Source organism: Triturus cristatus, chromosome 1_2, assembly GCF_964204655.1.
Source record: "Triturus cristatus chromosome 1_2, aTriCri1.1, whole genome shotgun sequence".
Lineage (NCBI taxonomy): Eukaryota > Metazoa > Chordata > Amphibia > Caudata > Salamandridae > Triturus > Triturus cristatus.
Genome location: NC_140580.1, coordinates 1,190,623,937 through 1,190,651,530, shown reverse-complemented (window position 1 = coordinate 1,190,651,530; position 27,594 = coordinate 1,190,623,937). Strand labels below are relative to the sequence as shown.

Below are 27,594 nucleotides of genomic sequence, written 5' to 3'. Positions count from 1 at the left end.
CCAGGCCCATCCAGGTGGGAACTCTGACCCATAGCGGAGACCCCAGGCCCATCCAGGCGGGAACTCTGTCCCATAGCGGAGACCCCAGGCCCATCCAGGCGGGAACTCTGTCCCATAGCGGAGACCCCAGGCCCATCCGGGCGGGAACTCTGTCCCATAGCGGAGACCCGAGGCCCATCCAGGCGGGAACTCTGTCCCATAGCGGAGACCCCAGGCCCATCCAGGCGGTAACTCTGTCCCATAGCGGAGACCCAGGTCCATCCAAGCGGGAACTCTGTCCCATAGCGGAGCCCCCAGGCCCATCCAAGCGGGAACTCTGTCCCATAGCGGAGCCCCCAGGCCCATCCAGGTGGGAACTCTGACCCATAGCGGAGACCCCAGGCCCATCCAGGCGGGAACTCTGTCCCATAGCGGAGACCCAGGCCCATCCAGGCGGGAACTCTGTCCCATAGCGGAGACCCAGGCCCATCCAAGCGGGAACTCTGTCCCATAGCGGAGCCCCCAGGCCCATCCAGGTGGGAACTCTGACCCATAGCGGAGACCCCAGGCCCATCCAGGCGGGAACTCTGTCCCATAGCGGAGACCCCAGGCCCATCCAGGCGGGAACTCTGTCCCATAGCGGAGACCCCAGGCCCATCCGGGCGGGAACTCTGTCCCATAGCGGAGACCCGAGGCCCATCCAGGCGGGAACTCTGTCCCATAGCGGAGACCCCAGGCCCATCCAGGCGGTAACTCTGTCCCATAGCGGAGACCCAGGTCCATCCAAGCGGGAACTCTGTCCCATAGCGGAGCCCCCAGGCCCATCCAAGCGGGAACTCTGTCCCATAGCGGAGCCCCCAGGCCCATCCAGGCGGGAACTCTGTCCCATAGCGGAGACCCCAGGCCCATCCAGGCGGGAACTCTGTCCCATAGCGGAGACCCCAGGCCCATCCAGGCGGTAACTCTGTCCCATAGCGGAGACCCCAGGCCCATCCAGGCGGTAACTCTGTCCCATAGCGGAGACCCCAGGCCCATCCAAGCGGGAACTTTGTCCCATAGCGGAGACCCCAGGCCCATCCAGGCGGGAACCCTGTCCCATAGCGGAGACCCAGGCCCATCCAGGCGGGAACCCTGTCCCATAGCGGAGACCCCAGGCCCATCCAAGCGGGAACTCTGTCCCATAACGGAGACCTCAGGCACATCCAAGCGGGAACTCTGTCCCATAGCGGAGCCCCCAGGCCCATCCAGGCGGGAACTCTGTCCCATAGCGGAGCCCCCAGGCCCATCCAAGCGGGAACTCTGTCCCATAACGGAGACCTCAGGCACATCCAAGCGGGAACTCTGTCCCATAGCGGAGCCCCCAAGCCCATCCAGGCGGGAACCCTGTCCCATAGCGGAGACCCCAGGCCCTTCCAGGCGGGAATCCTGTCCCATAGCGGAGACCCCAGGCCCATCCAGGCGGGAACCCTGTCCCATAGCGGAGACCCAGGCCCATCCAGGCGGGAACCCTGTCCCATAGCGGAGACCCCAGGCCCATCCAGGCGGGTACTCTGTCCCATAGCGGAGACCCAGGCCCATCCAAGCGGGAACTCTGCCCCATAGCGGAGCCCCCAGGCCCATCCAAGCGGGAACTCTGTCCCATAGCGGAGACCCCAGGCCCATCCAGGTGGGAACTCTGACCCATAGCGGAGACCCCAGGCCCATCCAGGCGGGAACTCTGTCCCATAGCGGAGACCCCAGGCCCATCCAGGCGGGAACTCTGTCCCATAGCGGAGACCCCAGGCCCATCCAGGCGGGAACTCTGTCCCATAGCGGAGACCCCAGGCCCATCCAGGCGGGAACTCTGTCCCATAGCGGAGACCCCAGGCCCATCCAGGCGGGAACTCTGTCCCATAGCGGAGACCCCAGGCCCATCCAGGCGGTAACTCTGTCCCATAGCGGAGACCCCAAGCCCATCCAGGCGGGAACTCTGTCCCATAGCGGAGACCCCAGGCCCATCCAGGCGGGAACTCTGTCCCATAGCGGAGACCCCAGGCCCATCCAGGCGGGAACTCTGTCCCATAGCGGAGACCCCAAGCCCATCCAGGCGGGAACTTTGTCCCATAGTGGAGACCCCAGGCCCATCCAGGCGGGAACTTTGTCCCATAGCGGAGACCCCAAGCCTATTCTATCAAAAGTGATGCAAACCAGCGCAAAGTGTCGATCAATGTGACCCACTGCGCCCCCGGTTACCGCCTCATCTTGCCTTTCTTTGAACTGGGGACCCCCTCCCTGCCAGGTGTGGCGCTAAGAGTCCTTCAACTGTTGCAGCTTTGCAGTTTGAAGATCTCTCGGGCCTTCCCGCCTTTGCTTGAAGTCTCCTGTGGCGCGCAGAGCGATTAGGAGATTAAGTGCACTGTCCCCTATAGCTCCTGCATGGTCGAAGGCTCCAGTGGGAGCTTGATTCGTACACCATGTGCGGGGTCCTCATTGTGCGGAATCGGGGGGCCCTGGCTTTAGCTTCTACCTTCACGCTCCATGCCTTGGGATCTTACGGGGTGCATCTCGGAGGGTTGCTTTGATTGCCCCCCCCCCATTACAATACAATACTTCAGAGTACATGAGTTACACAAAAGATACAACAGAAGAACTCTAAATTCACATAAGAATGGCAGTAAGTACAAAGGTCTACTACGGATGCTGGAGGTTAGAGTGACGTATACAAGATGCGGATCCGCTCGAGGCGGTGAGCGTTGGACTAATAAAAAATCAAATGTACAAAGCAGAGTCTTTCCGCCACCGCTTGGGTGGAGACCTCCTCGCCATTCCTGTATCTGACGAGTCACGAGACAGAGGGAATCTTGAGGTGGCCTCCCTTGAGTCAAGAGGCCGCAGGCAGGAAGGACTGGAGGACTCCTCATCAGTCCTGCATCTGGCGTCGTGTACTCCTGAGGAAGGGGGGATGGGTGGAGGGGGAGACGGCACATCAGCGCAATCGAGCCACGGGGTGGGGGGTTGAAAGTAGGGGGCAACTGTAGGCTCACCCCCTGTTTTCGTTGTTCTTTTTGCACTCCAAAATGTGACTTCTCCCCGTCAGGCACCGTACTTTCCTCGGCTCCCCGTCCGGTGCCGTACTTTCCTCGACTCCTCGTCCAGCACCGTACTTTCCTAGACTCCCCGTCAGGCACCGTACTTTCCTCGGCTCCCCGTCCGGTGCCGTACTTTCCTCGACTCCTCGTCCAGCACCGTACTTTCCTCGACTCCCCGTCCGGCACCGTACTTTCCTCGGCTCCTCGTCCGGCGCCGTACTTTCCTCGACTCCTCGTCCGGCGCCGTACTTTCCTCGACTCCTCGTCCAGCGCCGTACTTTCCTCGACTCCTCGTCCAGCGCCGTACTTTCCTCGACTCCTCGTCCAGTGCCGTACTTTCCTCGACTCCTCGTCCGGCGCCGTACTTTCCTCGACTCCTCGTCAGGCGCCGTACTTTCCTCGACTCCCCGTCAGGCACCGTACTTTCCTCGGCTCCTCGTCCGGCGCCGTACTTTCCTCGACTCCTCGTCCGGCGCCGTACTTTCCTCGACTCCTCGTCCGGCGCCGTACTTTCCTCGACTCCTCGTCCAGCGCCGTACTTTCCTCGACTCCTCGTCCGGCGCCGTACTTTCCTCGACTCCTCGTCAGGCGCCGTACTTTCCTCGGCTCCCCGTCAGGCGCCGTACTTTCCTCGGCTCCCCGTCAGGCGCCGTACTTTCCTCGGCTCCCCGTCAGGCACCGTACTTTCCTCGGCTCCCCGTCCGGTGCCGTACTTTCCTCGACTCCTCGTCAGGCACCATACTTTCCTCGACTCCCCGTCAGGCACCGTACTTTCCTCGACTCCCCGTCAGGCACCGTACTTTCCTCGACTCCCCATCAGGCACCGTACTTTCCTCGGCTCCCCGTCAGGCACCACACTTTCCTCGACTCCCCGTCCGGCACCACACTTTCCTCGGCTCCCCGTCAGGTGCCGTACTTTCCTCGACTCCTCGTCCAGCACCGTACTTTTCTCGACTCCCCGTCAGGCACCGTACTTTCCTCGGCTCCCCGTCAAGCACCACACTTTCCTCGACTCCCCGTCAGGCACAGTACTTTCCTCGGCTCCCCGTCCGGTGCCGTACTTTCCTCGGCTCCCCGTCCGGTGCCGTACTTTCCTCGACTCCCCGTCCGGTGCCGTACTTTCCTCGACTCCTCGTCCGGTGCTGTACTTTCCTCCACTCCTCGTCTGGCGCCGGGCTTTAGCAGCCTGCGGCACCAGGGGAGCATTCAGGAGATATAGTTTGCATCAGTGCTTTAAATGGGCCGGTACTCACCGGTACTGAGTACAGGCACCTCTTAGATTTATCATTCTGAGTACCGGCACTTCTCTCCTGCTGAGGAGCGTACCGGGACTCATAAAACGCTGGTGCTGGCGGCCTTTCTTTGATAGCCAAGGCACTTCCGTAGACCTGAGCGGAGCCCAGCTGAACAATTCAGCGTGGGCTCATTTGCATACCGTCCAGGTGATCACCATCAGGCTGGGTTGCAAACACAGAAAGCGAGGCAGCCCCATGAGAGCGTAATTGAGAAAGGCATGGGAGGTAACCAGGTTCAAATGGCTTTAATCCCACCTGATTCTTTTGTTAACTGTATGTTTATGTTGTCTGCTTGCCTGTGTGCTTGCCTGCGATTGTTTTTTTGTGAGACAAAAACTGGAGAAAGGGGGAGAGAATAGAGACACTCTTGGAAGTTATATTAATGGAAATGCGTGGAAGGCTTTGTGTGTGCGTCTGCTTCTTTCTTTCTGCGTCACTCGAGAATATATAGAATCGTGCCAAGCAACAGCAATTAACAGTATTGATGTTGCGCATATTACAAAACAAGGAAATGTTAAAATATGTCCGCGTTTGGCTTTCGTTGTGTGTAATGAGTAAACAAGCCTGCTTTACTTCTCGTGTGTTGTGGTACGTGCTGCAAGCAGTATCGAAGTCAATAAGTATCGGCATGTCTTGCCCTAAGCCCCGCCCCCAAGCCCCGCCCACTCGCCACATTTAAATGAGTACCTGCACTATTTTGCCCCCATTTAAAGCACTGGTTTGCATTAAGAACAATAGGATGAATTCCTGCCCCCAGCCTTGGGCAAGCAGGGTGGCGGCCAGGCAGCCACTGGTCCAGAAGCAACGGGCCAGTATTTTGGTGTTGACGGCCCCTTTCCTCGCAGTGCCAGTCATTGGACGGACTTCTAGAGCAGTTAGATGGGCTCTCGCCCATCCTACCTAGGGCAGCCCTCGTCCAGCGGGGCCAGGAGTATCGAGAAGACCTATGCCAGACAAATCTTAGTCGGCATTGGCTTGTGCCGAGAAGCGTTGCTGCCATGAGAGGAAGCGCAGTACTGCGTTACTCAGCTACCTACTTCGTCCCTGTGCAGTGTCGCGCTTTCAGTTTCGGGCACTTTTTAGGTCGAGCCGTGAGGCATGCAATTGCGGAGTATGGACATGAAGCCCCGCCACTCTACACCCATATTTTTAATTGGCTTGTGTCATTGTCCCTCGTAAATGCTAGGTTCTGATTTGTTAATACGCTTGTTAGTCCCTCCTTGAAACCGCCTTGTCTGCATTTGTTACCTCTCCTAACAACTGGACCTTTTACTTGGCTTGTTACAGGCTCTGCATTGTGAGTCGGTGAGCACTATTTCGTTTAATGATTTGCCCCTATTCCACCCACTATGTTGCAGCACGCTGCCCGCTTTTATTTTATTTACCAATAGCGGTCCACTTTAACTGTAGCGGCCGCAGTTTTTTATTTCTTTATTTATTTTAGCAGCGCGGTCCGCTTTAAGTAAAGCAGCCACGCTTATTTTTGTTTTGTTTACTGGCGCCCATGCGGAGCTTTTAAATTCATAGAGGCCGCGTCCCCATCATTACACAAACCGCGACTAAAGAAAGGTGCAAGGTCGACATTAAAGTGAAAGCGCGGATCGGGCGCCTTTATCAGAAAAACAAAATCTGTTTGTCTACCTGACAAACAGATGCTTGTTTGTGTCCATGCTGCGGTTTCACTTTCATGTCAGACAGGGCCCTTTCTTTCTTTAAAAAATAAATAAATATTTATTGCACATTTTCTTCAAATACAACCCTAACATTTCCCCTCCATCCCCACCCCACACACGCTGATTATAAGGTACAATAAAACCAATACTTCATGACCGTCAGGATAAAGATAAACAGAAAATACTTAGAATGTGTTAATTAAGCTGACAATTGAAACATTCACTACAAACACAAAGTTGGATCAGGCATTTGGGGTGGATTGTGCTAAAGCGAGGGAGCTCCCGGGGACCCACCATGCTCCCCTGGGCACACATGCCACATTCATTCTCCCATCCAGATAAAGGGGCCACATCGACAGCCCTCTCCTCCTCGCCTGATGGCCTTTTCTAGCATAGACTGCTTACTCCATATTGGAGGCTGCTAATAAGCGGGCCACCGCTGCTCAAGCGATGGGGTGCGGGTCCAGCCATGCTGAGGCAGCGGCCAGTCTTAATATAGCCACTGCAACGGCGAGAACATATTCTGTTTCCGGAGTCGCTTCCTCTTCTGGCCCTCCCAGTAAAATGAACTTCGGAGCCACTGAGACTTCTAGATTCAATTCACAATGGAGAACATCTTGAATTCCGTTCTCTAAGGGGATTAAAGACGGGCATGTGGCAAACATGTGAACTATATGTGCGGACGGTGTTGCACTCTGGGGGCAGTTCGCTCCCCTACCCGTTCCCCATGTCACAACTCTAGCTGGCGTGTAGTATAACATAAAATAGGTCTTAAAAAACTGCACTTGTAAGTTCGCCGACATTCGAACAGTTTGAGACGGAATAAGATGTTTAGAGGACTCGGCTTCTGCACTCGCCGTCTTCTCTGCCATTTAAGAGAGAGTTTGTCAAGGTCCTCTTTCATTTCAATATTTAATAAATGGTACATTGCCCCGATGCTCCCCACCTGTTCCATTGTATCAAAGCCGTTAGGACCGCCCCCTTTACGCTAGAGGTAATCCCTTTATTTGCAGATATTCAAAAAACTCCCTATTGTCAAAACCAAACTCTACCTTTAGTGGTTCAAAGTTACCAATCCAGAAGGAGGGGAAAAGTACCTCATTTACCTATACCTGCCCGCGTCCAGTTTTGAATAGAACACTCCTAAAAATGTCTGGCAAGTTTGGTATATTCTGACTCGGAGTACAATCATTCCATCTTCCTAAACCCGCCAGTTTCCGAACGGATAACCGTACCTTACAGAATCCAAAGAGACACTTAAAACATACTTTTTTTTATAGTAGCTCATTTCTAATTGTCTCCAAAGGCGTCCCCATGCCTCCCTGCCAATTAACAACTCAAATGTAGAAGGGACGCGTCCTGTAGGCTCGTTTGATTAGGGTTCTCTCCAGTGCAGCATGGTGGCCCACTAATACAATTTAAGATTTGGCAGAGCCCAACCTCCTCTTTCTCTCGCTGTGAGAGATATTTCAGCGCCCTTCTAGGTTTAGAAGAAGCCCATAAAAACCTTGTAAAGGTATCGTCAAAAACTTTTAACCACTCGTTCGATAATTCCAGAGGAATAGATTTAAAAAAATATAAGATTTTAGGGAAGAAAATCGTCTTTCTCACATTGCATCTTCCAATCATTGTCGGTCAAAGGTGTTCAATCTAAGAAGCTCTTTCCAGTCTTCCCTATAAGAGGCTGCACATTTTCTTTTGCGATTTTCTCAACATCGGATGATATGCAGACACCCAAATATACAGCTTTATCGACTGCTTGTTTGTCTGCCATCAAGATCTTGTCGTTACTAACAATTTGAGGTTCATCTTCATTCAAAGAGTTGCCAGAAATCTTCCCAAAAAGACAAGATTTTTCTTCAATTAATTTGAGAGCGACTGCTGGTTTGGGGGTCACACCCGCTATATGATCCGCATATGCTAACGTTCTGCTTTGAAATCCTTGCGATCTTATTGGGGGAATTGCTGTGTTTTGCTCTATTTTTCATATAAACCGTGCTCACAGAAGTGGAGAGCCAGGGCATCCCTGTCGAGTTCCCCGGGCAACCACCACAGGCCCAGCCATTTCCCCTGAAAGACAGATATTGGCTACAGGTTTATAATATAAGGCTTTGATTCCCTGTATGAACCTCGGTCCGATGCCCATTGCCGGCAGTGTCGGCCAATGAAAATGCCAGGAGACTCTGTTGAATGCTTTTTCCGCATCTAATAGAATCAAGAGCACACGCTCTCCTGACACCTGCACTGCATCAAAAAGCAAGATTACTCTCCTAACGTGGTCTGTGGTATCCCTCCCCGCGACGAACCCGTGCTGTGGATTAGACGCTAGTTTTGTTATCACCTGCGCTAATCTTGTGGCTAAAACTCTGGAGTAGATTTTGGAATCTCCGTTTATTAACGTTATTGGACGATATGAGCTTAGTTCTACCGAGGGCTTGTTTTTTTCTAAAATACAACAATTTTGGCGATGGACCATGTACCCGTAGGAGAGGCTGCGCTATTTTTTTGCCTGAATAATGCGGTCATGTGGCCTCTCAATTGGGGAGCAAAGACTCTATAAAATCCCTAAGGGATTGAATCCGCTCCTGCCGCTTTACCAGAAGGAAGATTAGAAATTGCTAAAAAGATCTCTTCCCACAGTATACCCCATTCCAAGGACTCTCCCTCATCGATAGTCAATTTATTTACACATGTTGTTTAAAAAAATTGTTCGATCTGTAATGGATTATACCTAGTCTCTTCGGAATAAAGAGTTTGATGGTATGTTTTAAATGAATCTCTCATTTCACTTGAGTCCGAGACTAACCCGAGATTAGGGTTTCGAATTTCGTACGTTTCCCTGGTCGCTCTCCTCTGCCTTGCTCTGACCGCCAGACGGTGCCTCACTTGCTCACTACACTCATATGTTTTGTCCTTCCAGACCGTATACTTTTCTGCTGCCTTATTAGCACCAATCACGCCGATTGCTGCCCTGGCTGCTATGACCCCTAGTTGGGCTTCCTTCATTTACCCTCCTTGTTGCAATACTCAAATCAGAGTTTCTTCAGCTACCACGAAACTGTTTCGTTGAGCTTGTATGAGTTGCTTCTCTTCCTTGCCACGGTTCAGTGAGAACCGCAGAGTCTCCCCATAGGCATTCCTTAAATGTATCCCAAACCATCCTGAAAGAAGCCCTGCTGCTATTCTTATTAAAGAATATTGGAATCTACTCGCTAATATATCTGCTGTAATCTTCATTCACTAACAGGGCATGCTCAAAACTCCATATATTTAGCATTTTCCCCCTATTCCCTGTATTTCTAAAACCAATGGATTATGGTCCAAGAGGAACCACGGGCACCGCCCAATTTTACATGTTGCTATAAATGTGTTTGATGCAAAAAAACAATCCAATCGAGCGTGAGTGAGATGCGGAGCGGAGAAAAAAGTGCATCCCTTCTCCATCCATCTGTTCCCGGCCCAAGGTTCCAAGGTTCTTGCAAATCCCTTCTAGGGCCTGAAGTACTTTAGGTTTTCGGCCACTGTATTTTTGTTGGTCTCCCATATCCCACTTACCAGGGAGATGAATGTTAAAATTCCCACAGAGCAAAATTGGTTTGGGTGGATAGGTCAGTTTGTTAGATATCTGGTTATAAACATAGGGGTCGTCAAGTATACTGCCATAAATCGTGCACAGCGTGAATTTATCTCCACTGATAGACTGACAAACTGCGATTACCCATCTGCCCTGCATATCAGCCCGTACTTGTGCAGATTTTAACCAATTACTTATGGCTAAAATTTCGACCCCCTGCCCCCCAACGCACCACCCTTTCCCAAAAAGTGAGCAAACAGGCCTGGCCTGTGTGAGGACATCTGTAGAACCAAACTCGCCTTCCCATCCTCCCCTACCTCCCAGTCACCTCTATTAATACCTTTATGACAGCTTATTGGCGATAATACGTGGGTTAGTGGGTTTTGTTTCCTTTTATTTCACCCCCTTCCTTCTTCCCCTCTCCTTTCCTCTTTTAAACATTCTCTCCGTATTATGAATCACCTTCAAGTTTCACTCCCTACCACTTTTTCGGAGTTTACAGCTATTAGCGTTAACTCCTATATCAAGACTCTCCCCGTAACTCATCCAGAAACTCCTGGGCCTGCACTTCTGAGAAAAAACTTTGCGTATGCCCCCTTAAACAACATTTTCAATTTAGCTGGATTTTGTAGGTATACTTCAGCCCCGAACTTCTGAAATGGCGAAACCATTTGTTTTAAACTCTATCTGCACTCTACTGTGGTGTGGGCAAAGTCTGGCCGAGCAAAAAAAGACACTCCCTAAAATGCTCTTTTAGTGTTAGGGCGTGCCAAATCATAAGTGCTCTGCCTCAGGAGGAGATTGCCTAAGCAAGCCAGCACCGCCCGGGGGTATTCAGTCCTGCTGCTTGTTGTTTCTTGAGCATTAAGGGGACTTGAGGCGCTCTTTGTACTTCTTTTTCCCAGTCCCAGTCTATGAGCTCTGAAAAGGCGCCCTTTAGCAGTTTTTCTATATATCCTCTGGGGTTTCCCCCTTCACTGCCCTCTGGAATACCCAGCAGTCTCAAATTGTTTCTCCTCTGTCTGATTTCCTGATCCCCTCGTTTCCACATAACGTCCATTAACTCGGGATCTTAGGAAACCCTCTGAGGCTTCAATTCAGCGACCTCCATCTCAAGAGCTTCTGTGCGAGCTTCCACCATAGTCATTCTTTCTGAAATCTCAGAGCAGGTTCTATTTATCTTTCTGACTGCTCCCTGTAGTTTTTTTGAGGCTTGTCGTGCCCAACGATTATCATTCCTGACCTCCTCCCGCATTTGTTTGATAGAAGCCAGAATAACGGACGGTGAGGGTTCCGCAAGACTAATAGACTCCAGTCCTGCTGTGGCGCCTGTCGCTTCAGCCTGATCTCCAGTGATCAGCCCCGCCGTTCTCCCTCCTTGCTGATCAAACAGTTGCATTGTTGAGCAATCCCATCTAAGCGTGGGCATATCCTTCCGGGCTGAACCATCTTGCCCTGGGCGCATGCTCTTACCACTCACAGTATGTGTCTTTCTCTGGCTTGCAGGCTCGTAGATTCAATATCCGGTATTGAAGAGTCGGATTCATCGGTTAGGAAAAATTGTTCCCCCCCCCCCCTCCTGTGGGCTCTGGGGACACTGTCGCTTTCAGGCCCCTCAGAGGGCTATGCTCCAGCAGAGTGAGGTTGGCAACTTCAACGGTAGCAGGGGGGGGGATCCACCACCTCCCCATGTTCAGGATATTTTGTGCCAGCAGAATTGATCAATACTCGCTCTACTGTTGGGCAACCCGAGGGGATCAGTGTCCACTCTTACTACTTTCTGCTTAGCGGAGTACAGTCCTGCTACCACAGCCTCTGGAAACACTGACAAGGGGGCCGCTGCTACAAAATCCTGATTCTTTACACCTTTGTTTCCGACATGCGAGAAAAGTTCTGAGATTGAAGGTTGCCCTTCTGCGGAGATGTAAAAAAAACTTTGATGGACAGACTGCAGAACAATGTCATACATTCACCCCAGTACAGAGATCTGGGCCTAAATCCATCTTTGGTATCGCTTCTGCGGAGCTGTAGTGTTAATCCCGCGGGCAGGTCATTGTGCTGTTTTCTCCCCCATGCCGGTCGAGTCATCACCTTTCCTTTTGCCTCTCCCTTCGTCGCTCAACTCTCAGGAGTGCTCCGACTGTGCAGCCGTCCTGGAGATGCCGGATGAATGTGTGGTCGCGGTCGCTGACGGCTTTAGCTTGGGTGCTTTCCTCCCTCTTCCTTCCCACGGATCCGACATGCCTGTTCGCCCGGCTAGGGCTTCTAAAAGAATCCGCAGCAGCTACCGACTCGACCTCAGGAGCGCCGCGACTATCAGCGACACAAAAACACTAAAGCCAGCGCTAAACTTTAAGCTCGAGCCATCATAGCGCTCAGTGCATTTTCCAGGTGAAATCAAGGCTCCACCGGCTCTCCAGCATCTCTTCACGCTATAAATGGAATTTATAAATCATTTTCTGTTTAACTTTATCCTGACGGTCATGACCTATTGGTTATATTGTTTCTTATAATCTGAGAGTGTGGATTGGGGAGGGAGGGGGGAATGTTACAGTTGTATTTGAAGAAAATGAGCAATAAATATATATTTGTTTTTTTAAAGAAAGAAAAGGGCCTGTCCGACATTAAAGTGAAACCACGGCATGGACAAAAAAAAGCACCTGTTAGTCAAGTTAACAAACGGATGGGGTTTATTTGGGTAAAAGAGCCCATGTTGTGCTTTCACTTTAATATTGGCCGTGCACCTTTCTTTAGATGTGGCTTGTCTAAAGAAAGGGGCGCGGCCTTCATGAATGTGAAAGCACCGCATGGGCGCTAGTAAAAAAACAAATTTTCAATGCAATAGGTCTCGCATTTACAAGAGTTTAAGCTATTACATTGCCAAAAGCTTAAACTCTCATAAATGCGAGACCTATTGCATTGCAAAGGCTTGTTCTACCCGGCGCATGGGTCTGTTCAGAGGCGGCTGTGGGAGGTTTCCAGGCCTTGGTCAACAATCTTTGGCCCGTAGAAGGGCTGGTTTACTCATCTGGAACCCTCCTTTATCCGTTTTTCTCAGGAAAGGTGCTGCTAGGTGCCTTTGGGGGGCTTGTGTGCTTCCGGGGGCCTACAGGAGCCTCTGGGAGTGCCCAGGTGCCTCTTGGGATGCCCATGTGCCTCTTGGGACACCCAGGTGGCTTGGGGGTGGCCAGGTGCCTTGGGAGGGGGTGCAGGTGCCTTGGGGATGCCCAGGTGCCTCTGGGGGTGTGCAGGTGCCTTGGGGGTGTACATGTGCCTTGGGGGGGAACAGGTGCCTCGGGGGTGACCAGGTGCCTCCGTGGGTGCCCATGTGCCTCTGGTGGTACCCAGATGCCTTGTGGGTGGCCAGGTGCCTTGGGGATGCCTAGGTGCCTCTGGGGGTGTACATGTGCTTTGGGGAGGGGGGGGGGAGTAGGTGCCTCTGGGGTGACCAGGTGCCTCTGGGGGTGCCCATGTGCCTCTGGAGGTGCCCAGGTGCCTCGGGTGGCCAGGTGCCTCAGAGGGGGGGGGGAGGGGGAGCAGGTGCCTCGGGGGTGACCAGGTGCCTCCGTGGGTGCCCATGTGCCTCTGGTGGTACCCAGATGCCTTGTGGGTGGCCAGGTGCCTTGGGGATGCCTAGGTGCCTCTGGGGGTGTACATGTGCTTTGGGGAGGGGGGGGGGGAGTAGGTGCCTCTGGGGTGACCAGGTGCCTCTGGGGGTGCCCATGTGCCTCTGGAGGTGCCCAGGTGCCTCGGGTGGCCAGGTGCCTCAGAGGGGGGGGGGAGGGGGAGCAGGTGCCTTGGGGATGCCCAGGTGCCTCTGGGGGCCCACAGGTGCCTCTGGGGGTATGCAGGTGTTCAGGTGCCTTGGGGGTGTACATGTGCCTTGGGGGGAGTAGGTGCCTCGGGGGTGACCAGGTGCCTCTGGTGGTGCCCAGGTGCCTAGGGGTAGCCAGGTGACTCGGAGTGGCCAGGTGCCTCGGAGGGGGGGGGGGAGCAGGTGCCTTGGGGGTGACCAGGTGCCTCTGGGGGCCCACAGGTGCCTCTGGGGGTATGCAGGTGACCAGGTGCCTCTGGGGGTGCCCAGGTGGCTCGAGGGTACCCACGTGCTTCAGGGGAGGGTGCAAATGCCTCTTGGGGGGGGGAGTAGGTGCCTCTGGGAGTGGGCAGGTGCCTCGGGGGGTGCCCATGTGCCTCGGGTGGCCTGGTGCCTCCGGGGGGGGGCGGGGGAGCAGGTGCCTTGGGGATGCCCAGGTGCCTCTGGGGGCCCACAGGTGCCTCTGGGGGTATGCAGGTGCTCAGGTGCCTCTGGGGGTGCCCAGGTGGCGGCTCGAGGGTACCCATGTGCCTCAGGGGAGGGTTCAAATGCCTCTTGGGGGGGAGTAGGTGCCTCTGGGAGGGGGCAGGTGCCTAAGGAGGGGTGCCCAGGCTCACACTCCCCGCTGAGCCCTCCAGCTGTTCCGCTAAGCTTCTGGATGTTGTGTAAGCGGGGGAAGCACCACCCCATAGGATAACACCCAGTGCATGCAGCATCTGGAGCAAGTCAAGGGGGTTGTCACGGATGGATATGTAGTGTATGGAGGTTAAACAAGTGCAAGGTAGGGACATTGAACTGTGCACATTTCAAACCAGCATTTCTTGATACTTGGTGTGTGCAGCCTCATCTGTGTCCCGTTCTCTGACCGCGAGGTCCCTATTCAAGTCATTCCCCACTGTGCCTTGGGGTCATTAAGTGACTTCGAGTCATGTTTATTAGGGTTTTGCAGAAACAAATCACAGGTCTGTTGTGTGTGTGGCTCCGTTACTATCCACCCCAACCCCTCCAGCCCCCTACAGTTACAAGATGGTGCATGAATGGAGGTTCATCTTTTCTGGTCCTGGCCAGCTGGGCTACCCAGTGATCTTGGCCCACTGGGGCACCTCGCATCCTCCACACACATGCTCCAGATACCTGATCACTACAGAGCCCTTCCTAAGATGCAGGGCCTCGTGTACAATTGTTTGATGAAGCACAGCGCCGCATTCCTTTCCTCTGCGCTGCTCTGCGGCAAAAGAAAAGGGCAGTAAAGCGCTGTTTCAGACACGGCTCAATCCTGTCCTTTCCCCCTGCACTGGTGCACAAATGGCTGCCATGTGCCGGCGCAGGCACCCTCGCGCCATGGTGCAAGGCTATCTGCGTTTTAGGAGTGGGTGTTTTATGCAGGAAGAGACACCTACGGCACAAAAACAATCAATGAGGGCAATTTGCTCCTTCTGTGTGTGCCGCAGAATGCAGCCTTCTGCAGCACACACAGAAAGAGGAACACGCATTGGCATAGCCAATAGGTCTCGCTTTTGGGACCTCATAAGTATTTAGTTATGCAGCACAATATCCTTGGTGCAACAACATCAACTGTTGCATGGATAAGCACTTATAAGGTCCCAAAGGCGAGACCTATTGGCTATGCCAGTGCTTGGTACGGCTTGCCGCCCGACCAGTAAGCGCTGCCGTCAGCTTAGTTATGTAACAAGCTCGAACTTGAGTGAGTACAAAAGTGTCCCAGAAATCACCGGGAGCCCATAAATATTGCACAAACAAAACCCTGAAAAACAAAGAAGCCGACACTGTGGGGCTGCTGTGTAGAACACGCTTTATTTTGAAGGGAAAAAAATAAATAAAGGCGAGGGTTTTTGTTCCAATTGCTTTTTGTCTTCAAATGTATTTATTTCCCTCCGGACATCAAGAGACAGCCCCCCTAGGAGGCCAGCCCCACCGCGAGCCCTCAAAATACAAGAACCCAATAAATATGGCCTTTTCTGCGGAGCTCGACACTTTACGGGCGGATTTATCGCGCCACGAGGTGCGGCTTTACTGTGAGCGCGTGCGCCTGTAATGGGGTAAAGGCACCCAGGGACAGGAACAGCATGTCCACACGGCCATTTCACACCTGTTTGTGCCTACCCGCTGGAGGAGACATTGTGTATTCGGGGAAAGGGGGAGGAGCACGAGTGTGTTAAAATAAGGGAGACATGAATGCACTGAAAGAGAAGCTACTAGTACGTATATCGGAGGTGGCGTCACAGACACCATGGCACAATGAAACAAGGAACGTGTGTGTATGCATACCTACGTTCCTCTACTGGCAATGCACCCCCACCCCACCCCCAAGAATCACATATAGGCCCATATAGCATGATGTGTGTGCGTGTCCTGGAAGGGGGTGAAGGGAAAGGCACTAAAAGGATGAGGGACGTGGCATGGAGAGATGAAAATAGGGGAAGAAAATGGAGGGAGAGATGGAAGTAGGGGGTGAGAGCCAGAAGGGTGGGAAGAAGTAAGGGCGGAGTGAATTGGCTTGGAGGAAAGAAGGGAGAAGAGAATTTATGAAGGGTGGACGGAAGCAAGGAAAGAGGGGAGTGAGAGAGAGAGAGGGAAGCGAGTCAAGTAATTTTAGGTTTGAGTAAATTGATGGGGAAATGATGTAAAAACGAACAAAGATAGGAAAATAAGTAGGAAAGAATAAAGAACAGGCATAGAAGAAAGAGAGTGAGCTCGACAGTCAGGACTGTAGGGAAGTATGCTATATTTATATAGCACGAATCCAGGCGAACGGCAGCGGATCGCTATGCAGGGTCGAAGCCACAGTCACTGTGTGATGGGGAGAGGGGGGGGCGGACTGGTTTGTGGACTTTTCCTCCATCACGAAGCAGTAAAAAAAAGGCTGATATACATAAAACATACAGTCGAAGGAGTCCGGGAACACAGGAATGGGGGGAAAGGGGGAAGTGTAGAAGGGAGGACGGGGAAAGCAAGGGTGGAAGAAATTAAATTAAATTAAATGGAATCGGGATACATAAAAAAACAAGATCTGTTTCCTCGGCCGAAAGTGATGTGGCCGCGAGGCTGTGAAAATGAAAGAAAACAAGCACGCGAAAACGCAAGTGGTGCGCGCGTGACGGCAAAAGTGAAAGCAGGCTGGCGAATGGTGTGCGATGTGCGTGCACCATGACGCGAGAGGAAAGCCAGATGGCGCCTCTACTCGTCATTGTGCGCATACCCGCATGCTCTATGCCACCCCGTCAGACTTTTGAAAGCCCACTCACTAAATGTCTCGCCAGAGGAGCGCATGCGCCGGCTCAGGCGAGACCTAAAAAAACGAGTCACCGCTGGGGAGGCCTACCACATCTCATAATCTGTGAACAATGTAAAATGTGTTGGGTTCTGAGTGGGAATACCCACTACAACGCCCAAAGAACACCTCCTTGACGCAGAGTAAGGCGCTGCATTGCCTCACACCATGTCTATGAGGCCATGCAATACCATGCAGGGTGGCCATGCGGCACCATACCTAGGAGGTCATGCCAAGTCACGCAGGGTACTCCCGCTTCCCAAACATTGGATGAGGGAGCGCACAGAAGGGACCCCAGCTACCCAAGCGCTGGATGGGGGAGCGCACAGAAGGGACCCCAGCTATCCAAGCGCTGGATGGGGGAGCGCACAGAAGGGACCCCAGCTACCCAAGCGCTGGATGGGGGGAGCGCACAGAAGGGACCCCAGCTACCCAAGCGCTGGATGGGGGAGCGCACAGAAGGTACCCCAGCTACCCAAGAGCTGGATGGGTGGAGCGCACAGAAGGGACCCCAGCTACCCAAGCGCTGGATGGGAGAGCGCACAGAAGGGACCCCAGCTACCCAAGCGCTGGATGGGGGGAGCGCACAGAAGGGACCCCAGCTACCCAAGCGCTGGATGGGGGGAGCGCACAGAAGGGACCCCAGCTACCCAAGCGCTGGATGGGGAGAGCGCACAAAAGGGACCCCAGCTACCCAAGCGCTGGATGGGCGAGCGCACAGAAGGGACCCCAGCTACCCAAGCGCTGGATGGGGGGAGCGCACAGAAGGGACCCCAGCTACCCAAGCGCTGGATGGGGGGAGCGCACAGAAGGAACCCCAGCTACCCAAGCGCTGGATGGGGGAGCGCACAGAAGGGACCCCAGCTACCCAAGCGCTGGATGGGGGGAGCGCACAGAAGGGACCCCAGCTACCCAAGCGCTGGATGGGGGGAGCGCACAGAAGGGACCCCAGCTACCCAAGCGCTGGATGGGGGAGCGCACAAAAGGGACCCCAGCTACCCACGCGCTGGGTGGGAGAGCGCACAGAAGGGACCCCAGCTACCCAAGCGCTGGATGGGGGAGCGCACAGAAGGGACCCCAGCTACCCAGCTACCCAAGCGCTGGATGGGGGAGCGCACAGAAGGGACCCCAGCTACCCAAGCGCTGGATGGGGGAGTGCACAGAAGGGACCCCAAGTGCTGGATGGGGGTGCACAGAGCCGACCTGGGCTTTCCAATCACTGGATGGGGGATCTCACAGAGGGCAACCCTGACTTCCTAAGCACTGCATGGGGGAGCACACAGAGGGGACCTCGGCTTCCCAGGCACTGGGTGGGGGGTGCACAGAGGGGACTCTGGCTTCCAAAGCACTGGATGAGGGAGCACACAGAGGCGACCCCGGCTTCTCAAGCAAAGGAAGGGGGGGTACACAGAGGTGACTCTGGCTACCCAAGCACTGGATGGGGGAGCGCACAGAAGGGACCCCAGCTACCCAAGCGCTGGATGGGGGTGCACAGAGCCGACCTGGGCTTTCCAAGCACTGGATGGGGGATCTCACAGAGGGCAACCCTGGCTACCCAAGCACTGGATGGGGGAGCACACAGACGGGACCCCGGCTTCCCAAGTAACACTTGAATAGCAACAGACAAGATGGCGCTCTGCCATTGAATTTCCTGAATTGTTCAACTCACCAGAGGAAATTAAAGTTACAGAATAAATAGGACACAAGAGAATACACAGATTTCCTAAATTGCGCAAACAAATTCCATCCAAGCGGCTTCCTCTCTAAAAAGTGATGGAGGGCAGGGGGTCTTTGAAGCGACATTGCCCCCCCCCCCCTCCCCCCAGGGAAGTCAGGGCCCTGAGAAGCCTGGAGGGCTGGGTGTGTGTGACGCCACGGCGTGTCTCCATGGAGACTGTCCCGGCTCTCCTCAGGAAGGAGTGTGCTGTGACCCTCGACAGTGAAGGATAAGAGAGCAGGATGAGAGAGGCCAGAGGAAGAGCTGGGACAGGCTGCCGCAGAGCCGGGGCCTGAGTGAGGCGAAAACAGGAAGAGACGTCATCTCTGAGCCGGAAACGAGGAGAGCGCGAGGAATGTGCCCCAGGAGGACAGCATCTGTGAGCAAGGCCTGGGGAACATCTTGGGGGCCCTCCAGGAATGTGTCTGAGGAGATACAGCATCTGTGAGCACGGCCTGGGGAGCATCTCAGGGGCCCTCCAAGAATGTGACTGAGGAGAGCATCTCAGGGGCCCTCCAGGAATGTGTCTGAGGGGAGACAGCATCTTTGATCAAGGCCTGGGGTGATCTCGGGGGCCCTCTAGTAATGTGTCTGGGAGGGCATCTAAGGGGCCCTACAAGAATGTGCCCCAGGAGGACAGCATCTGTGAGCACGGACTGGGGAACATCTTGGGGGCCCTCCAGGAATGTGTCTGAGGAGATACAGCATCTGTGAGCACGGCCTGGGGAGCATCTCAGGGGCCCTCCAAGAATGTGACTGAGGAGAGCATCTCAGGGGCCCTCCAGGGATGTGTCTGTGGGGAGACAGCATCTGCGATCAAGGTCTGGGGAGCATCTTGGGGGCCCTCCAGGAATGTGTCTGAGGAGATACAGCAGGGCACAAGTCCTAAACAAGCATTTACAATGCAATGGTCTCGGCATTGGTAAAGTTAGAGCTATTGGCATTGCTCATGACATTATTTTTGTTTCTGTTTTTGTTTTTAAAACATTTAAAGAAACGGCATTGTCATGAGCACTGCCAATAGCTCTAACTTTAACAATGCCAAGACCGTTGCATTGTAAATGCTTGTTCTTTCTGTTACGTTGTTGGAATGGGTGGTTTTCCAACAGTGATGCAGTGGTACTTCCATGCTATGCCTATACTCTATGGCTGCCCTATTCTTATACGTATAGTATGCAACTGCTTTCATCAGAAGTGGCGGCTTTGGTTAACCTAGTGTACTGAAATATTGCAGCTTTGCTGCGTTCAAAGCACCATGGCATTCGTTATGGTCTTTGTAATTTTTATCTCAATAAAAAAAAAAATGGTCTTGCAAAATTAGACGTGGAGATATTTAGTGCTTCCATCTTTACAATAAAGGAAGGCATTTGACTATGAACCGCTAAATGTATTCTGAGCTCCAAATATTCAAAAGGTAAATTAATCAGAGAGCTACATATATGCATTATTTTCAAACGTTACTAGCTTTTTCTACATATATTATGCAACGGTTGGGATAAAGAAGACGAGGAAAAGATGCACTAAAAAAATACAATCCGAACTTAATTTGGATTAGAGTAGTTACTTTCACAGGATACTTAGCATTACAAAAAATCTCAGAGTATAAAGAATAGTGATATACTGAAGTCCTAAGTCAATGAAGGAATTGTCAAGTTAGCTGGGTTTTGGCAATCCTCTCCTACTCTGCTAAAGGCAGATTTGAAGTCACTGGCCAACGAGAGAACATGTGACCCCATCTCACAGGTTCTAAATGAGCTACACTGGCTTCCACTCCAAAGCAGAATTAAATAGAAGATCTACAGACAGGCAAACGGGGTGATTCACCAGGGAAATCCACCTTATCTGGCTAAAATGTCTTCAGCAGACAAAAGGGTTGTGGAATAAAGAAGCTGCAGCTGAATGGAAACCCAAAATTCAAACCTCTCTGGCACTGAATAAATATAACACAGGAGCTGCAACCAAATCTTTGGAATGGTCTTCTCCTATAAAGAACTCTACCTTTCTTTCGGGAACTGCCAAAGAACAGTGCGGTCTTCATCTGAAATATTTACCATCTCTTAAAGCCTATCTGCTTTATCAGTTTCATTTTTGGCCATTTCGTGGTAAATAATATATTTCCACTAACTTTTTTACTGTTTTCTTTAGAATGCCTACTAAAATATTAATACTTCGAGGTGATGCCTTTAAGGTGCAGCTACGCTTTAAAAAATGTTAAATACTTAACATACTTTCGCAAAAAAATCGATATGTTCAATTATTTTCAATGAATAACAAAATATAGCAAAATACCTTTGGAAAAATAAGGGAACAAGGTCGATTACAAACCGGTTGATTCTATATGGCAGATGCTACATGGCAGATGTTGAGATTGCTTCCTCGCTCTAGCCAGACTAGTGTTTGCTACATTACCTGGCACTGAAAACAATGCTGATGACATCAGCTCATTTATGACGTTTTAATGCTGGATTTTTTACGAGAATTAATCGGGACAGGCAAAGAGGAAGTTACAAGCTTGTCCTGCAGAAACCGTGAACACAAGTTTAGCTGGCTTTACAACGACACTTAAAGCTATTTCTTTAATTCAATATTAAAAATCGATCGTTGTTTAAAATCAAACGCAAATTAACTTGTATATCCATGTTTTGTAAAAAAAAAAAAATTAAAAAAAAAAATCAAAAGTTGTGTCTTAGTTCTGACCTAAATAAAATCCCTTCGGACGTTCTAAACAGTCGTTCCACTTACAACAGGTTTACAAAGCTGAATCACAGTGCATTTATACAGCTTCCGAGATCTGTGTCGTGCTAATCCAAGTGGTCCAGTCAATCACCCATGACGCTCGATAAAGGGAAGGCAAGAGAGCCTTGTCATATTGTTAAACGACATCCCGGGCTGGGACTATTTTCAGCGATTGGGATCATACGAAAATTGGGTTCTAACTTTGTTGGAAGCCAGCAGAGGGGCTTTCAGCTGTTTTTCAAGTAAGTGGAAACGGATGCGGTCTCATGACACGAGTTAGGAGAACGTGTTCTGATATACATCTGGAGAAAGCAGCAGAAAACACACCAAAATTCACCATATAATCCAGTGAAGACATGTATAAAGTAAGCATTAGCAAAGCCAATATATCTCGCCGTCCCTAAGCCTTTCTGTAAAAGTTGTTACCAACCACATCTTAGTTAAACGTCTCCACCGGATGCAACGGAGCCTTCTCCACCTTTATTTAAAGGAAATAACTGGGCTGTAGATATCTCCTCACAACAGGACCCTAGTACGACTGTACCAGCTGCACTGGCCACAGTGATGTACTCGAGTTGTAGCTTCAGCAGCGCTGACTTGCCCTCGTGTCACAGAGTGGATCACTTTAGCCCATCCCAGCTTTTGAGCCACAATCGCAATGCTTGCTGAAGCTGTAAACGCAGATGTGCGTAACGTTGCAGACTGAAAAAGCAACAAAGGCTGGAAGCCCCCCTAATGACGAGGAGCCACTGCACAATTATGCTGTAGATGTCCTTAGAAACTGTCTGCATACGCCTTGTTGCGATTTTCCAAACTTCAGTGAGATCACTGACGTAACATCTTACTGCAGCCAAATACAAATTCTCCCGGGCAGACGGAAAAGCAGGGGGTGGGGGGACAGGGGCTGACAGAAAATCACGGGATATAGATCACGGGATATAGAAGGGGCCTGTCAGACTATACCATAAAAACAAGAGCTTTATATGAGCACCAGTTAGTTACGTTACATAAGGACACATTCATTTTTGGTAGGCACAGGGTGATTACGTGATTTGCCTAGAATCACACGATGTTGAGCCGACGCCGAGACTAGAACCTTGTTTCCCAGCCCCAAAGTAGTCAGCTCTGGCCGTTAAGCCACATCCTCCCTTGAGACACCCCGTGTTGTGGGTGAAAATCTCATGTGTTCAGAAATGTGACCCGTTTTCTCTAGCACCGAGGCAGACGCCACTACAATACACTACTAATTTCAGCCGATACCGATACAGAGCCACAGGGTGATAAACAGCTTTGTACGGATCGCAATTCAGGTGGGGAGCTTAAGTAAGGGAATGGGAGGGAGTAACAAGGAGGGCGGAGAGAAGAAAAAACGAAGAGTTGGCGGGGAACAACACGGAGGGCATGGGGAGGAAAGCAAACGGAGAGGAGCAAGAACAAGGAGTAGAGTGCAATGTGGTGCTAGGGAATATAACCACGGGAGGGTGGAAAAACAGGGGCAAAAGCACAGGAGGGTGAGCGCATCAGAAGGAGTCAGAGAAGCACACAAGCAACAGGGAAGGAGAAGCACGAACACGGCAGTGGAGGCAGCACACGAGGGACACCGATAACAAGTACTGACACTGGAATATGCCGTTCGCCGACAACTTTACATCTTAAAAGAAACAGTGCATTACGTAGTGCACAATTATGAACTCTCGCGGGATTCCTTACAGCGGGTAACTCTCGTCCACTGACGTAAGGCGGACAATGCAGAAATCATCAGAGTGAGGCGGACGCGTCCCTCGGGCCAGGAGCATGCAAGCCGGCGCAGATTTAAAAAATAAATGTAGCTAAGCCCCGGCACACAAAGCATCTGCTGGACAACTTCGCGCACTTACATAACTTTACATCTTAAAAGAAACAGTGCATTACGTAGTGAGGCGGACGCGTCCTTCGGGGCCAGGAGCATGCAAGCCGGCGCACAGGAACCCCTTGGACGGAATTACAATTTCAACCGGAGCTTTCCTGAAAAACATATTATTTCTCTTGCTTTAATGAACCCGGTGGGATGATAGCAAGAGGAGCGCGTATTCCGACTGATTTATTAACAGGCCCACCTCACAGAAAAGTAAACAAAGAAGCACACCGAAGCACACCACCGCCTTTCTCCGAGGCCAAGCAGAAATGCCTCGGAGAAACGCAGCCTCGGTTTCGGATTCGGGGGCGTGTTTCTTTTTCTCTCCTCTTGCCATTGGCTGGAGGAGAGAAAAACACGCCCTGCGAAAAGCAACGAAAAAACACGCCCCCCGATCCGAAAAGGACGGGGCTTCAACGGAGTGACTGGACCTCTTCTCCAGTGGCTGGCCAGCATTTAAGAGGCCAGCCAATGGAGAACAGGAGAGAAGAGGGGCGGGTGCAAGCCCCTCTTCTCAAAGTCACTCAAACTCATTAAATCTCGGAGCGAGACTGCGCAAGCGCAGCCTTTCGCAGCCGAGACCTAAAAAAGAAGTGGGGGGACGCTGTCACCGGAAGTGACGTCACAACAGGAATCTCATGAGTATTCATATGCCTTTAGATGACGGGGCATTTCACAGCACTGCTACCCCTGGTCTGTTCCTCGATGTCCTTTGCAACCCCCCCTCCCCCCCACTCCCCCGAGGGGGTGCCCCAGTTGCACAACGAAGTGCTCAAAAGTGCACAAGATACAGAAGGACACACATTCCAAGCGTTAACCGCCAACGCCTGCTCGCTCCGCCTCCCAATCACTCCAGCCTGCACACACCACCGGTGCCGCTTAAAGTCTCCAATTACAAATAATAGCATATCTTTGGTAATTTACGGGAAACTTCCCTCCCACCCGGGCTCTCTGCTCACACAATGCTGTCCAGCTTTTGGGCAGGGGGGACGGCGTCCACCCGGAAAAACCTGGTAAAATAAGTGGGGGGACGCCGTCCACCCGCGTGGTACCCCGACTCGAGCCCTGAGATACAGCATCTGTGAGCACGACCTGGGGAGCATCTCAGGGGCCCTCCAAGAATGTGACTGAGGAGAGCATCTCAGGGGACCTCCAGGGATGTGTCTGAGGGGAGATAGCATCTGCGATCAAGGTCTGGGGAGCATCTCGGGGGCCCTCCTGGGATGTGTCTGAGGGGAGACCGCATCTGTGAGCAAGGCCTGGGGAGCATCTCAGGGGCCCTCCAGGGATGTGTCTGAGGAAAGCATCCCAGGGCCCCTCCAGGGATGTGTCAGTGGGGAGACCGCATCTGTGAGCAAGGCCTGGGGAGCATCTCAGGGGCCCTCCAAGAATGTGACTGAGGAGAGCATCTCAGGGGCCCTCCAGGGATGTGTCAGTGGGGAGACCGCATCTGTGAGCAAGGCCTGGGGAGCATCTCAGGGGCCCTCCAAGAATGTGACTGAGGAGAGCATCTCAGGGGCCCTCCTGGGATGTGTCTGAGGGGAGACCGCATCTGCAATCAAGGTCTGGGGAGCATCTCAGGGGCCCTCCAGGGATGTGTCTGAGGGGAGCATCCCAGGGGCCCTCCAGGGAGGTGTCTGAGGGGAGACAGCATCTTTGATCAAGGCCTGGGGTGCATCTCGGGGGCCCTCTAGGAATGTGTATGGGAGGGCATCTAAGGGCCCCCCCCAAGAATGTGTCTGAGGAGAGACAGCATCTGTGAGCAAGGCCTGGGGAGCATCTCAGGGGCCCTTCAGGGATGTGTCTGAGGAGAGTATCTCAGGGGCCCTCCAGGAATGTGTCTGAGGAGAGCATCTCAGGGGCCCTCCAGGGATGTGTCTGAGGGGAGACAGCATCTTTGATCAAGGCCTGGGGAGATCTCGGGGGCCCTCTAGTAATGTGTCTGGGAGGGCATCTAAGGGGCCCTACAAGAATGTGTCTGAGGAGAGACCGCATCTGCGATCAAGGCCTGGGGAGCATCTCAGGGGCCCTCCAAGAATGTGACTGAGGAAAGCATCTCAGGGGCCCTCCAGGGATGTGTCTGAGGGGATACCGCATCTGTGAGCAAGGCCTGGGGAGCATCTCGGGGGCCCTCCAAGAATGTGACTGAGGAGAGCATCTCAGGGGCCCTCCAGGAATGTGTCCGAGGAGAGCATCCCAGGGCCCCTCCAGGGATGTGTCTGAGGAGAGCATCTCAGGGGCCCTCCAGGGATGTGTCTGAGGGGAGACCGCATCTGTGAGCAAGGCCTGGGGAGCATCTCAGGGGCCCTCCAAGAATGTGACTGAGGAGAGCATCTCAGGGGCCCTCCAGGGATGTGTCAGTGGGGAGACCGCATCTGTGAGCAAGGCCTGGGGAGCATCTCAGGGGCCCTCCAAGAATGTGACTGAGGAGAGCATCTCAGGGGCCCTCCTGGGATGTGTCTGAGGGGAGACCGCATCTGTGAGCAAAGCCTGGGGAGCATCTCAGGGGCCCTCCAAGAATGTGACTGAGGAGAGCATCTCAGGGGACCTCCAGGGATGTGTCTGAGGGGAGACCGCATCTGCGATCAAGGTCTGGGGAGCATCTCAGGGGCCCTCCTGGGATGTGTCTGAGGGGAGACCGCATCTGTGATCAAGGCCTGGGGAGCATCTCAGGGGCCCTCCAAGAATGTGACTGAGGAGAGCATCTCAGGGGCCCTCCAGGGAGGTGTCTGAGGAAGACAGCATCTGTGAGCAAGGCTTGGGGAGCATCTTGGGGGCCCTCCAGGAATGTGTCTGAGGAGATACAGCATCTGTGAGCACGGCCTGGGGAGCATCTCAGGGGCCCTCCAAGAATGTGACTGAGGAGAGCATCTCAGGGGACCTCCAGGGATGTGTCTGTGGGGAGACCGCATCTGTGAGCACGGCCTGGGGAGCATCTCAGGGGCCCTCCAAGAATGTGACTGAGGAGAGCATCTCAGGGGACCTCCAGGGATGTGTCTGTGGGGAGACAGCATCTGTGAGCAAGGCCTGGGGAGCATCCTAGGGCCCCTCAAGGGATGTGTCTGAGGGGAGACAGCATCTTTGATCAAGGCCTGGGGAGCATCTCGGGGGCCCTCCAAGAATGTGACTGAGGAAAGCATCTCAGGGGCCCTCCAGGGATGTGTCTGAGGGGAGACCGCATCTGTGAGCAAGGCCTGGGGAGCATCTCAGGGGCCCTCCAGGGACGTGTCTAAAGGAAGTCAGGAGCTCATTATAAGAGCGTGCTGAGAAGAGACAGCAGCTCAGTATAAGAGTGCGTAAAGAAGAGACAGCAGCTCAGTGTAAGAGTGCGTAAAGAAGAGACAGCAGCTCAGTGTAAGAGTGCGTAAAGAAGAGACAGCAGCTCAGTGTAAGAGTGCGTAAAGAAGAGACAGCAGCTCAGTGTAAGAGTGCGCTGAGAAGAGACAGCAGTTCAGTGTAAGAGTGCGCTGAGAAGAGACAGCAGCTCATTATAAGAGCGTGCTGAGAAGAGACAGCAGTTCAGTGTTAGAGCGCGCTGAGAAGAGACAATTGCTCAGTGTAACAGTGCGCGGAGAAGAAACAGCAGCTCAGTGTAAGCGCGCGCTGAGAAGAGACAGCAGCTCAGTGTAAGAGTGCGTAAAGAAGAGACAGCAGCTCAGTGTAAGAGTGCGTAAAGAAGAGACTGCAGCTCAGTGAAAGCGCGCGCTCAGAAAAGACTGCAGCTCAGTTTATGAGACAGCAGTTTAGGGCAATCATCAGGAGTGCCCCTTAGCAGAGACAGGAGCGCGCTACGTGTGTTGTTGTTGCTCATAAAGAAACTGTAGAGTGTGTTGCACTTGTAGTGACATGAATTGCATCTGCATGGTTTCACCTCTATTGTGATGGCACTAGTAATTGCTTGTATTGTGGTTGCGCTTGTGGGCTCCTGTATTGTGGGTGCACCTGTGAATGCCTTTATTGTGGTCGCATGTGATCACCTGTACTGTGGTTGCACGTGATCACCTGTACTGTGGTTGCACGTGATCACCCGTACTGTGGTCGCACGTGTGATCACCTGTACTGTGGTCGCATGTGATCACCTGTACTGTGGTCGCATGTGATCACTTGTACTGTGGTCGCATGTGTGATCACCTGTACTGTGGTCGCATGTGTGATCACCTGTACTGTGGTCGCACGTGTGATCACCTGTACTGTGGTCGTACATGTGATCACCTGTACTGTGGTCGCACATGTGATCACCTGTACTGTGGTCGCACGTGTGATCACCTGTACTGTGGTCGCACGTGTGATCACCTGTACTGTGGTCGCACGTGTGATCACCTGTACTGTGGTCGCACATGTGATCACCTGTACTGTGGTCGCACATGTGATCACCTGTACTGTGGTCACACGTGTGATCACCTGTACTGTGGTCGCAAGTGTGATCACCTGTACTGTGGTCGCACGTTTGATCACCTGTACTGTGGTCGCGCATGTGATCACCTGTACTGTGGTCGAACGTGTGATCACCTGTACTGTGGTCGCACGTGATCACCTGTATTGTAGTTATTTG

At 52.7% G+C, this 27,594-nt stretch overlaps 1 protein-coding gene across 1 annotated transcript in view; it reads left to right on the top strand.

Moving 5' to 3' along the window:
- Positions 1–27,594, top strand: part of ENG (endoglin) — a 379,947-nt gene that overhangs the window by 339,150 nt on the left and 13,203 nt on the right. The gene's annotated exons all lie outside the window — the stretch shown is intronic.